The sequence below is a fragment of the Muscardinus avellanarius genome (assembly GCF_963383645.1).
Source record: "Muscardinus avellanarius genome assembly, chromosome: 16".
In the NCBI taxonomy this organism is placed as follows: Eukaryota; Metazoa; Chordata; class Mammalia; order Rodentia; family Gliridae; genus Muscardinus; species Muscardinus avellanarius.
In genome coordinates, this window is record NC_137802.1 from 46548992 (window position 1) to 46560380 (window position 11389).

Sequence of the window (11389 nt, forward strand, 5' to 3'; positions counted from 1 at the left end):
GTTCGGCACCAAATGATAAGTAAAATAAAAAATTAATGCGAGTAAAATTAAAATAATGTGAGTACGGCGGAGTGTGAAAAACACGAGAGAGGTCCGGTACACATGGCATGTAAAGTTTTAATGGCACGGCTCTCCCGGGGATCAGGGCAAGGCACCGTGGGGCCTGCGCGCCTGTCCGAAGCTTGAGGATGCGGGCTCTCCTTTTCAAGGTATGCATCTCGCGAGATGGGGGTTTACTCGCAGGAACGCTCAATTCTCGCGGGGGTTTCAGCCCCTCCCTTGCCCTGCAGAGGTCATGTGACACAAAGTCACATGAGTGCAGGACCCAACTTATCACAAAGAAACTAGGAGACCCAGGAAGATTGCTGAGGCTGGCCGAGAACCTGCAATTTCCTGTCTCAACCTCCCAAGTACTGGAAGTACAAGTGTGTGCCACCATGCCTGGCGATTTATTTATTTAGCAGTACTGAGTATTGAACCCAGGAGCTTCTAGCTTCTACCTACATCCCCAGCTGTATTTTATTCTGTATGGAGCCCAGGAGCATTGGGACCTCAGAGCTACACTCTTGCCCTATTTTTTTTTTTTTTTTTTTTTTTTGGTGGTACTGGGGATGGAACCCAGGGGATTTTCTACCTCTAGGCTATGCTCCCAGACCTATTTTATACTTTATTTGGAAACAGGGTCTCACTAAGTTTCTGAGAGACTCACTAAGTAGCTGAGGCTGGCTTCGAACCTGTAATATCCTCCTGTCTCAGCCTCCCAAGCGCTAGGATTACAAGTGTTCCTGCTTCTATTTTTTATTCTTTATTTTGAAACAGGGTCTCACTAAGTTGCAGATGGCCTCACTAAGTAGCTGAGGCTGTCTGTGAACCTGTGATCCTCCTGTCTCAGCCTCCCAAGTACTGGGATTACAAGTGTGGGCTACCAGACCCAGCTCAGCTTTGTTTTATTTGTTTGTTTTGTTTGTTTGTTTACTTTTTGCGGGTCTGGGGAATGGAACCCAGGGGCATTCTACCTCTGAGTTACACCTCCTAGCCGTTTCTTTCTGTCTTCCCTCTTTTCTTTCTTTCTTTCTTTCTTTCTGGTCTGGGGATGGAACTCAGGGGCATTCGACCTCTGAGCTATACTTCCTGCCCTATTTTTTATTTTTATTTATTTATTTATTTATTTATTTATTTATTTATTTATTTTTGCGGGTCTGGGGATGGAATCCAGAGGCATTTGACCTCCGAGCTACACCCCCTGCCCAATGTTTTATTCTTTATTTTGAAACGGTCTCACTGAGTTGCGGAGGGCCTAAGTAGCTGAGGCTGTCCACGAACGGAGATCCTCGGTCTCCGCCTCCCAAGTGCAGGGATTACAAGCGTGCGCCACCACGCCCGGCTGAGCATTCTAATTCTGCCTCAGCACAAGCCTGGTGGCATAATGAGTAAATTGGTGAGTGGGCATCTATAAAGTTCAGATCACCTTCCAAGTTTCCAGAATAATACTTTTTTTGGGGGGGGGGCACTGGGAATTGAACCTAAGGATACTCTACCACTGAGGTACATCCCAGATTTATTTTTTCTATTGAGCAGGGTCTCACTAAATTGCTCAGGCTGGCCTCAAACCTATGATTTTTCAAAGAGCCTTTACACAATGCAAGAAGAGTTGGGCATGGTGGTATACACCTTTAATCCTAGTACTCTAGTACTTTTTTTTTTTTTTTTTTGTGGTACTAGAGGTGGAACCCAGAGGCTTTCTACCTCCGGGCTATACTCCCAGACCCATTTTATATTTTATTTGGAAACAGGGTCTCATTTAAGTTGCTGAGAGGCTCACTAAAAAAAAAAAAAAAAAAAAAGAGCCAGGCGTGGTGGTGCACGCTTGTAATCCCTGAGTTTGGGAGGTGGAGACAGGAGGATGGCGTTCGTAGCCAGCCTCGCTGGCTTAAGAGACCCTGTTTCCAAATAAATAAAAAAGGTCTGGGAGTGTAGCCCGGAGGGAGAGGGGAAGCCCCTCTCCCACAAAAAAAAAAAAAAAAAAAAGAGCCATGCATGGTGGTGCATGCTTGTAATCCAAGCATTTGGGATCCTGAGTCTGGTTCATGGACAGCCTCAGATACTTAGTGAGGCCCTCCACAACTCAGTGAGACCCTGTTTCAAGAAATCAAGAAATAAAAATACTAAAAAATAGGGCTGGGGGTATAGCTTGGAGGTACAATGCCCCTGGGTTCCATCCCCAGTACCACAAAAAAAAAAAAAAAAGAAAAAAAAAAAGAAAAAGAAAAAATAAAGAGCTGGGTGTATGGCTAGGAGATAGTATAGCTCTAGGTTCAATTCCCAGTACATAAATAAATAAGTAAATAAATGCAAGAATAAAAGGCTTTATAGCAGAGGTGATAATTTTTTTTTCTAGGCTGGGCATGGTGGTACACGCTTGTAATCCCAGCACTTGGGAGACTGAGACAAGCGGATCATGCAGGTTCGAAGTCAGCCTCAGCTACTTAGTGAGGCTCTCAGCAACTTAGTGAGACCCTGATCCCAAATAAAATATAAAAAATAGGTCTGGGAGTGTAGCACAGAGGTAGAAGGTCCCTGGGTTTCATCCCCAGTACCACAAAACTAAACAAAAAAACACTTTTCTCTTACTTTCTTCTGATGCTACTGAGAGAGAATGAAACATCTGTTAAAAAAAAAATCCAGGTATGGTGGTACACATTTATTTATTTATTTATTTATTTATTTATTTATTTATTTTTGCGGGTCTGGAGATGGAACTCGGGGGCATTTGACCTCTGAGCTACACCCCTGCCCTATTTTTTATTCTCTCTCTCTCTCTCTCTCTCTCTCTTTTTTTTTTTTTTGGTGGAACTGGGGTTTCTGGGAGCCCTACTACCTCCGGGCTACACTCCCAGACCTATTTTATAGGGTTTTTTAAAATTTGGAAACAGGGTCTATTAAGCCAGCGTGGCTGGCTGGCTTCGAACCTGCGTGATCCTCCTATCTCCGCCTCCCAAGTGCGGGGATTACAAGCACGTGCCACCACGCCTGGCTTTTTTATTCTTTTTTGAAACAGGGTTTCAAAGTTGCAGAGGACCTTACTAAGTAGCTGAGGCTGTTGGCAAACCAGGATCCTCCAGTCTCAGCCTCCCAAATGCTGGGATTACCAGCGTGCGCCACCAGTCTGGCATGGTACACATTTATAATCCCAGCATTTGGGAGGCTGAGACAGGAGGATCATGATTTGCATCCAGCCTTAGCTATTTAGGTCCTTTGTAACTCAGACCCTGTTCCAAAATTAAGAATAAAACATAGGGCTGGGAAGCCAGGCACTTTGGCATGTGCTTGTAATCTCAGCATTTGGGAGGCTGAGACAGGAGGATCAGGGTTTACTTCACAGCCAGCCTCAGCTACTTACTGAGGCCCTTTTCAACTCAGTGAGACCCTGTTCTAAATAAAGAATAAAAAATAGGGCTAAGGTGTAGCTCAGAGGTAGAATACCCCTGGGTTCCCTCCCCAATACAGGAAAAAAAAAAAAAATTCTGAACTGGTGTAGTGGCCTATAATTCCAGTACTTGTTAGGCTAAGACAGGAGGATCACAAAATCCTGCCCCCCTAAGCAACTTGGCAAGACCCTGTTTAGAACTAAAAAATAAAATAGGGGCTGGAATGTAGCTTGGAGGTAGAATGCCCGTTTCAATCCCTACACACATACAAAATATATAATTTTTTTTTTTTTTTTTTGTGCTGGGGATGGAAATCAGGGGCATTCTACCTCTGAGCTACCCCCTCAGCCCTATTTTTTATTCTTTATTTGGAAAGAGGGTCTCACTAAGTTGTGGAGGGCCTCACTAAATTGCTGAGGCTGACTGTGAACCTGTGATCCTCCTGCCTCAGCCCCCCAAGTACTGGGATTACAAACTTGCTCCACCTCACCCAGAAAAACAAAAACAAAAACAAAAACTGAAGCCTGTTAAAATGGTAAGGAGAGGTTGTGTTCAATTCTGAATATGTTAAGAAGAGCTAAGACTTAAAGCCAAGGAGCAGGGTGAGTGAGCCAAGGAGCAGGGTGAGTGAGTCAGTAGACAGAAAATTGCTAAGAGGGGCTGGGAGTATGGCTCAGTGTGGGGTGCTTGCTGAGAATGTGGGAGGCGCTGGGTTCCATCCTAAGCACCTAAAGGGGGAAATTTACTAAAGAGATTACAGAGGAGAAAACAAATTTCTTTTTTTTTTTTTGCGGTAATGGGGATGGGTCCCAGGGGCATTCTACCTCCAAGCTACACCCCCAGCCCAATTGTTTATTCTTTATTTTGAAACTGTCTCACTGAGTTGCAAAGGCCTCTCACTGAGGCTGTCTGTGAACTGGGATCCTCTTGTCTCAGCCTCCCAAATGCTGGGATTACATACAAGCCCGCGCCACCGTACCCGGCTTGAGCCGTCTACTTTCACCTTTACCTTCAGCTCCAGCCCTGCCCAGCCCTGCTCAGTGGCTATGACTCTGGCTTTTGGGCTCTCAACTCCATGGAAAAAGAGGGTGAGAGCAATTTTCTCCTGGACGGCTGGCGTCGCCATAGTTTATAAACTTCAGGAAAAACAGGAGCCAGGTATGCCCATTTACCATGTGTTTCTACAATGCACAGGCAAACCAAATCATCTATCAAACATTTCAGAAAATACTGCTATCTACTGCCCATTTATTTATTTACTTATTTATTTTTATTTTTGTGGTACTGGGCATTGGATCAAGGGGCATTCTACCTCTGAGCTACTACCTCTGAGCTACACTCCCAGTCCTATTTTATTGAGACAAGATCCTCACTAAGTTGTCAAGAGCATCACTAAATTGCTGAGGCTGGCTGTGAACCTGTGATACTCCTCTCTCAGCCTCCCAAGTACTGGGATCATAAACTTGAGCCACCATGCCCTGCTACTGACTTGTTTTTGTTTTGTGATGCTGGGGATCAAACCTAGGGCCATGCATATGCTAGGCAAACATTCCACCACCTAGCTAAATCCCCAGCCCAGTGGCATGGTGGCACATGCTAGTAATCCCCAGCACTTGGGAGGCTGAGACAGGAGGATGGCACAGGTTTGAAGCCAGCCTCAGCTACTGAGAGGCTCCCAGCAACTTAGTGAGACCCTGTTTCCAATAAAATGTGAAGAAAAAAAATAGGTCTGGGAGTGTGGCCTGGGGTTAGAAAAAAAGCCCCTGGGTTTCATTCCCAGTAACACACACACACATACACACACACACACACACACACACACACACACACACACACAGAAAAAAAAATTTTCAGTTCAGAATGATAACATTTATTTATTTTGCCATGCTAGGGATTGAACCCAGGAGGATTCTACCTCCGGGTAACACCCCAGCCTTTTTTTTTTTTTTTTTTGGAGGTACTGGGGCTCCTGGAAACTCTTCTACTTCCGAGCTACACTCCTAGACCTTTTTTTTTTTTTTTTTTGGAAACAAGGTCTCACTAGGTTGCTGAGAGTCTCACTAAGTAGCTGAGCCTGGCTTGGAACCCGTGCGATCCTCCTGTCTCAGCCTCCCAAGCGCGGGGATTGCAAGCGTGCGCCACCACGCCCGGCCCAGACCTATTTTTGTACTTTTTAATTTGGAAACAGGGTCTCTTATGCTGAAACGGGGTTTCTTGAGAGAAACCCTGGCGAGTTCTTGTCTACGGTGAGCGAATGACACCCGCAGACCTCAGGAAGGGGAGTAAAAGGTTTATTGGAAGCAGCAGGGAATGGGGCAAGGGTGGCTGAACACCCCCAAAGGGGCTGGAACTCTGGGTCCAGAAGCTGCCTTCAGGACAATACTTGAGAGTAGCCCAAGCCGAATTGCCTTCAGGTGCAGGCTGCTTTCTTCCGGAGTCCATGCGATCTGCCAGAAAGGAATAGAGAAAAGTGGCCAGAAGGGAATAGAGAAAAGTGGCCGAACACCCCATAGGGGCGGTCGGAACTCCGGGGTCCAGTAGCTGCCTTCAGGGTCACAGTCGCCCGAGCCACGTGCCCTCAGATGCACTCTGCCTTCTCTCAGGGCCAACACGACCTTCAAGAGAGAGAACAGCTCCCCAAAAGGGGAGGGGGTCCCGAGCGGGAAAGTCCCCCCTTTGCCATCCGACTGGCCAATGCCTGACCGCTTGCAAGTCCGTTTGTGGTTAGGGTGACTTTTGGGATTCCAAGGAGAATTTGCATAGGGCATTTGCAAGTCCTTTGAAGGGTCTCCTTTCAGGAATGCCAGACTTTCTCGGTGGGTTTGTTGATTAGGAAACTCAGGATGGCTTTGTGAAGCTCTGATCCTTCTTATCTCTAAGCCTTTGGAATTTCAGGCATTTGTCACCCCTCAGGAAACTCAGGAAATTAACTTTTTTCTACCAAGGCCTTTTCCCTATCTGCCTATTTCCTTTCTATCTCCTCAATGCCAGAGAGGCTGGCTTCGAACCTGCGCGATCCTCCTGTCTCTGCCTCCCAAGTGCGGGGATTACAAGCGTGCGCCACCACGCCCGGCATTTTTTTTTTTATTTTTGTTTTTTGTTTTGAAACAGCTTTTCACTAGGTTGCTGAGACTATATTGCTGAGGCTGGCCTGGAATCTGTACTTTTTCAGTCTCAGCCTCCCTAGTACCGGGATTACAGGCGTGTGCCACTGGACTTGGTGCATTCCAAATGTTTTGACCACTGCAAAAAAACCTCCAACGCTCTGCTTCAGCCTTTCATGCCCAGCTCAAAAGTCCCTCTGTGTCTGCCATGTGGGTTTTTCTGTTTCTGGTTTGTCTGGCACAAATCCCCGCTGTTTGCTGATTTTCTGGTCACCACCGGGGGCCCTGGAGAGCAAGCCTGTGGCAGGAGCCCGCTGTGGCTCCCGTCGGGCCGCACCATAGTTCGACCTCGCCGCTCCTGTTATCATTCCTGCGAGGACGGTGGTACCAGCCTCTGGCCTGTTAGCTCCCGCGGCAGCCAGCCTTCTCATAAATAACCAGTTGTCAGGGACTTTAATGGAAACCCCTCTGGAAGCCGTAAATCTTTGCAGCTCCCTTCAGCATCCTCTCCCTCATTTCCATCACAATATCGCTCCCGAGGGACGGGAAGCTGAGGCGGGAGCCTGGTGGAGCAGCCTGGTGGGAGCACTGAGGGAAGGAAGAAAGAGGAGCAGTGGGGGCGGGGAACGGAGCGAGGACAATTGGTCTGAGGGAAGCATCTGCCAAGTGGCCAGTGGATGGTGGGCACCTGGAGAGGGAGCGGGACTGTAGCGCCCGGGCCACCTGCAGGAAGGAGGGAAGAGGACTGGGCGGCAGAGAGGCTTTGGGAAGAGCAGCAGATGGGCGGCTGGTGTTTACCTTAGGTCCCTCTGATCACTCCGGGGTGAATGTAAGCGCCACGTGGCAGGCTTTCCCAGTCGCCGGGCTCAGCTACACCTTGGCCTCTAGCCTCCGGCCAGTGCAGATCAGCAGGGCAAGGGGCAGGGGGCAGTTTCCGGTGCTGAGAGGAATGTAGGTTACCAACTCAGGTCCTATGCAGACAGTGCTTATTCATATGCATATCAGGCCTTAGTCCAGTAACAACTCCCCAGACAGCTGGGGATAAAGGCTTTACTGGGGAGATGGGGCAGTTTAGGATTTCAAAGGATGGGAGGTTTTGATGAGACCATTGATACAACTTGTGTGTGTGTGTGTGTGTGTGTGTGTGTATGTGTGTGTTTATTCAGATCAAACCCAGAGGCATGTGCCACTACACCAGATGTTACTACTTTTTTTTTTTTTTTTTTTAACTAGGGATGGAACCCAGAGTCATTCTACCTCTGATCTACATCCCTGTTTTATTTTTATTTTGAAATAGGGTCTCACCGGGCGTGGTGGCAGACGCTTGTATTCCCAGCATTAGGGAGGCTGAGACAGGAGGATCGATCACGGTTCACAACCAGCCTCAGCTACTTAGTGAGGCTCTTTGCAACTCTGTGAGACCCTTTTCAAAATAAAGAATAAAAAATTGGGCTGGGGGTGTAGCTCAGAGGTAGAAGGCCCCTAGGTTCCACCCTCGGCACCACAAACACAAAGGTCTCACTACTCTGAGGCTGTCCTTGAACCTGTGATCCTCCTATCTCAGCTTCCCAAGTACTAGGATTTCAGGTGTGTACCACTGGCTCAGGAGATAATATTTTATTTTTATTTTTTGTGGTGCTGAGGATTATAAACTCAGGGGCATTTTATCTCTGATCTATATTCCCCGGCCCTATTTTTTATTCTCTGTTTTGAAACAGGGTCTCACTAAGTTGCTGAGGGTTTCTCTAAGTTGAGGTTATCCTTGAACCTGTGATCCTCCTGTCTCAGTCTCCCAAGTACCTGGATTACAGAGGTGCACCGCCACACTCAGCCCAGGCAATACATATATCTATATACATACACACACACACATATACATATATATACATAATATATATATATTGTGTGTGTGTGTGTGTGTGTGTGTGTGTGGTTCTGGGGGTGGAACTCAGGGGCTTTTCTATCTCCAGGCTATACTCCCAGACCTATTTGGGTTGTTTGTTTGTTTGTTTGTTTGTTTGTTTTGGTGCTGAGGATAGAACTCAGAGGCTTTCTACCTCTGGGCTACACTCCCAGATCTATTTTCTATTTCATTTGGAAACAGAGTCTCACTAAGTTGCTGAGAGCCTCACTAAGTAGCTGAGGCTGGCTTTGAACTTGCGCAATTCTCCTGTCTCAGCCTCCCAAGCACTGGGATTACAAGCATGTGCCAACCATGATGTAGGATAGAAAAAATAAATAGGTAGAAAGGAGACAGGAAGGAAAAGTAAAAATATAACTTTGATATAAGAACCTGGAGCTGAAATGCTTCAGCCTCTAGTCCACAAACCCGTTCTCTTTCCCAGGCCTGACTCTACCATAAATTCTTGGGAAACCTGTAGATCCTAGAGTTAACAATATTTCTGAGCAAACCTATAATTTAGAATATCCTAGCTTATCCATCAATCAACTAATGAGGACCCCAATCAACCCGAGATCATTCACCCTGAGGCTGACCAGACCACCAGACCATCAGGAAGCGCCTCGGGACTACTGGACTGAGCTCATCCACCCTAGGGCTGCCAGACCACCTGCCCACCATAAACCGCCTTGGGACTACCAGACTGAGCTCATCCTCGCATACCTTCTCTAGCCCACCCCTCACAAAAGTCCCCTATAAGAAGAGAACCCTGAACTCCCCAAAATGCCTTCCTCATCTTGAGGTGGCCCGCATTCTCTCTTGAATGTGTACTTCCTCCCCTTTTCCCCAGTAAACCTCTGTCTATGTCTCTAACTGGCGCGTGCTGAAATTCTTTTCCGTCACGTTAGCCAATGACCCTGCAGACCCCGAGTTCCTGAGCCTAGAACTCACCCCAACAACCACACCCGGCTTCCAGACCTATTTTATACTTTATTTGGAAACAGGGTCTCACTAAGTTGCTGAGAGCCTAAGTAGCTGAGGTTGGCTTCAAACCTGCCCAATCCTCCTGTCTCAGCCTCCCAAAGTCTGGGATTACAAGTGTACGGCTTTAAATACTCTTTTATTTTTTATTTTTATTTTTATTTTTTTATTGGTGCACTGTATTCATACATCATAGTAGGATACATACTTTTGTAGACATACATGCACACTTTTCCCAGTCAGCCCCCACCCAATCCCCACCCCATTCCCTTCCCATCCCTCCTTCCCATGCTTGGCTTAGTAGTTGACATCTAGTATTATGGCAATTTATCTAAAATTAAAAATGATAATCTCACATAACAGTTTCATTTGTCTGATACCAAGCTTTTGATGACTTAAAGATAACATTTCAATATTTCTTTTTGCTTTCTTTCTTACCAGAGAATATTTTTTTCTATTTTTTAGGTGAAACTATCATATATTTATATATTTATTTTTCAGAAAAAAATCTATCCTAATATGGAATATGGACTCTAGGTACCCAAAACCATCTTGAAAAAGAACAAAGCTAGAAGATATATATTTTCTGATTTCAAACCATATAAAGCTACAATAATTGAAACAGTGTAGTACTATTCTAAAGGCAGATATATAAACCATTGGAGTTAAATAAAAGCCTAGAGCTAAATTCTTCCCTATATTGTCAAGTTATTTTTGACAAGGTTTCCACAAACATTTGGTGGTAGAAATATTAATCTTTTAACTAAATATTGTTAAAAAATAATAATTACATGGAAAAGAATAAAATTGGACCCTTACCTAATCCCATATACAAATATTAACTCAAAATAGATAATAGACCTAAATATAAATCTTAAGACTATAAACTTTTAGGAGAAAATCTGGGTCATTAAACCTCACAACATTGAAATTGGCAGTGATTTCTTGGATATGATTTCAATGGCACAGGCAACAGAGGAGTATACAAACTCCCTAAAAAATAAAAAAAAAATTGTATATCCAAAGACAATGTAAACAGAGTTAACAGTTACTAATAGAATGGGATAAAATATTTCCAATTGCTATATCTGAAGGTATATTAATATTCCAACTAGAAATCCTAAAAATTAACAACAATAAAGGCAAACAATACCCTTTAGAGATAGGTAAAAGACTAACATAAATAATGAATCTCCACAGATAACCAATCTTAGTTGTCTGTTGGATGGAAAATCTTGTTTCTCTAGTTCTGGAGTGTGTTACCTATTTCTTCTTTGTAGTTAATCTCTTTGAGTATTTTCTTTAGTGCTGGTTTTGAAGACATAAATTCCTTCAGTTTCTGTTTGTCATGGAAGCTTCTTATTTCTCCATCTAATTTGATAGAAAGTTTTGCTGGGTAGGAAATTTTTGGCTGGAAGTTGTTTTCTTTCAGAATTGGGAATATGTTACTCCAAGCCCTTCTGGCTCTCATAACTTGGTTTGGGAAGTCTGGAGTGATTCTAATTGGTTTGCCTCTGAATGTCACTTGGCCCTTTGTTTTTGTTGCCTTTAAGATTCTCTGCTTGGCTTCCACATTGGTCATTTTGACAATTATGTGGCGTGGGGATCCTCTTCTCTGCTCCTGTCTAAAGGGAGTTCTATAAGTTTCCTGGACCTGTGTATCGACCTCTTGCTCTATGTTTGGAAAATTTTCTGCTATTACTTCCTTGAAGAGATTGTTGATCCCTTTGGTTTCACTTTCTTTTCCCTCCTCTATTCCAATTATTCTTAGGTTAGCTCTCTTAAAATGGGCCCATATTTCTTCAATGTCAGATTCCTGCTGTCGGATATTTTTTTCTAGATTAGAAACTATGAGTTCATTTTTGGATTGCTCATCTTCTAAGAGCGAGATTCTGTTCTCCATGTGTTCTAATCGGTTGTTTGTGCTTTGAATTGAGGCCTTTACTTCATTAATTGCATCCTTTATCTCTTTTTGG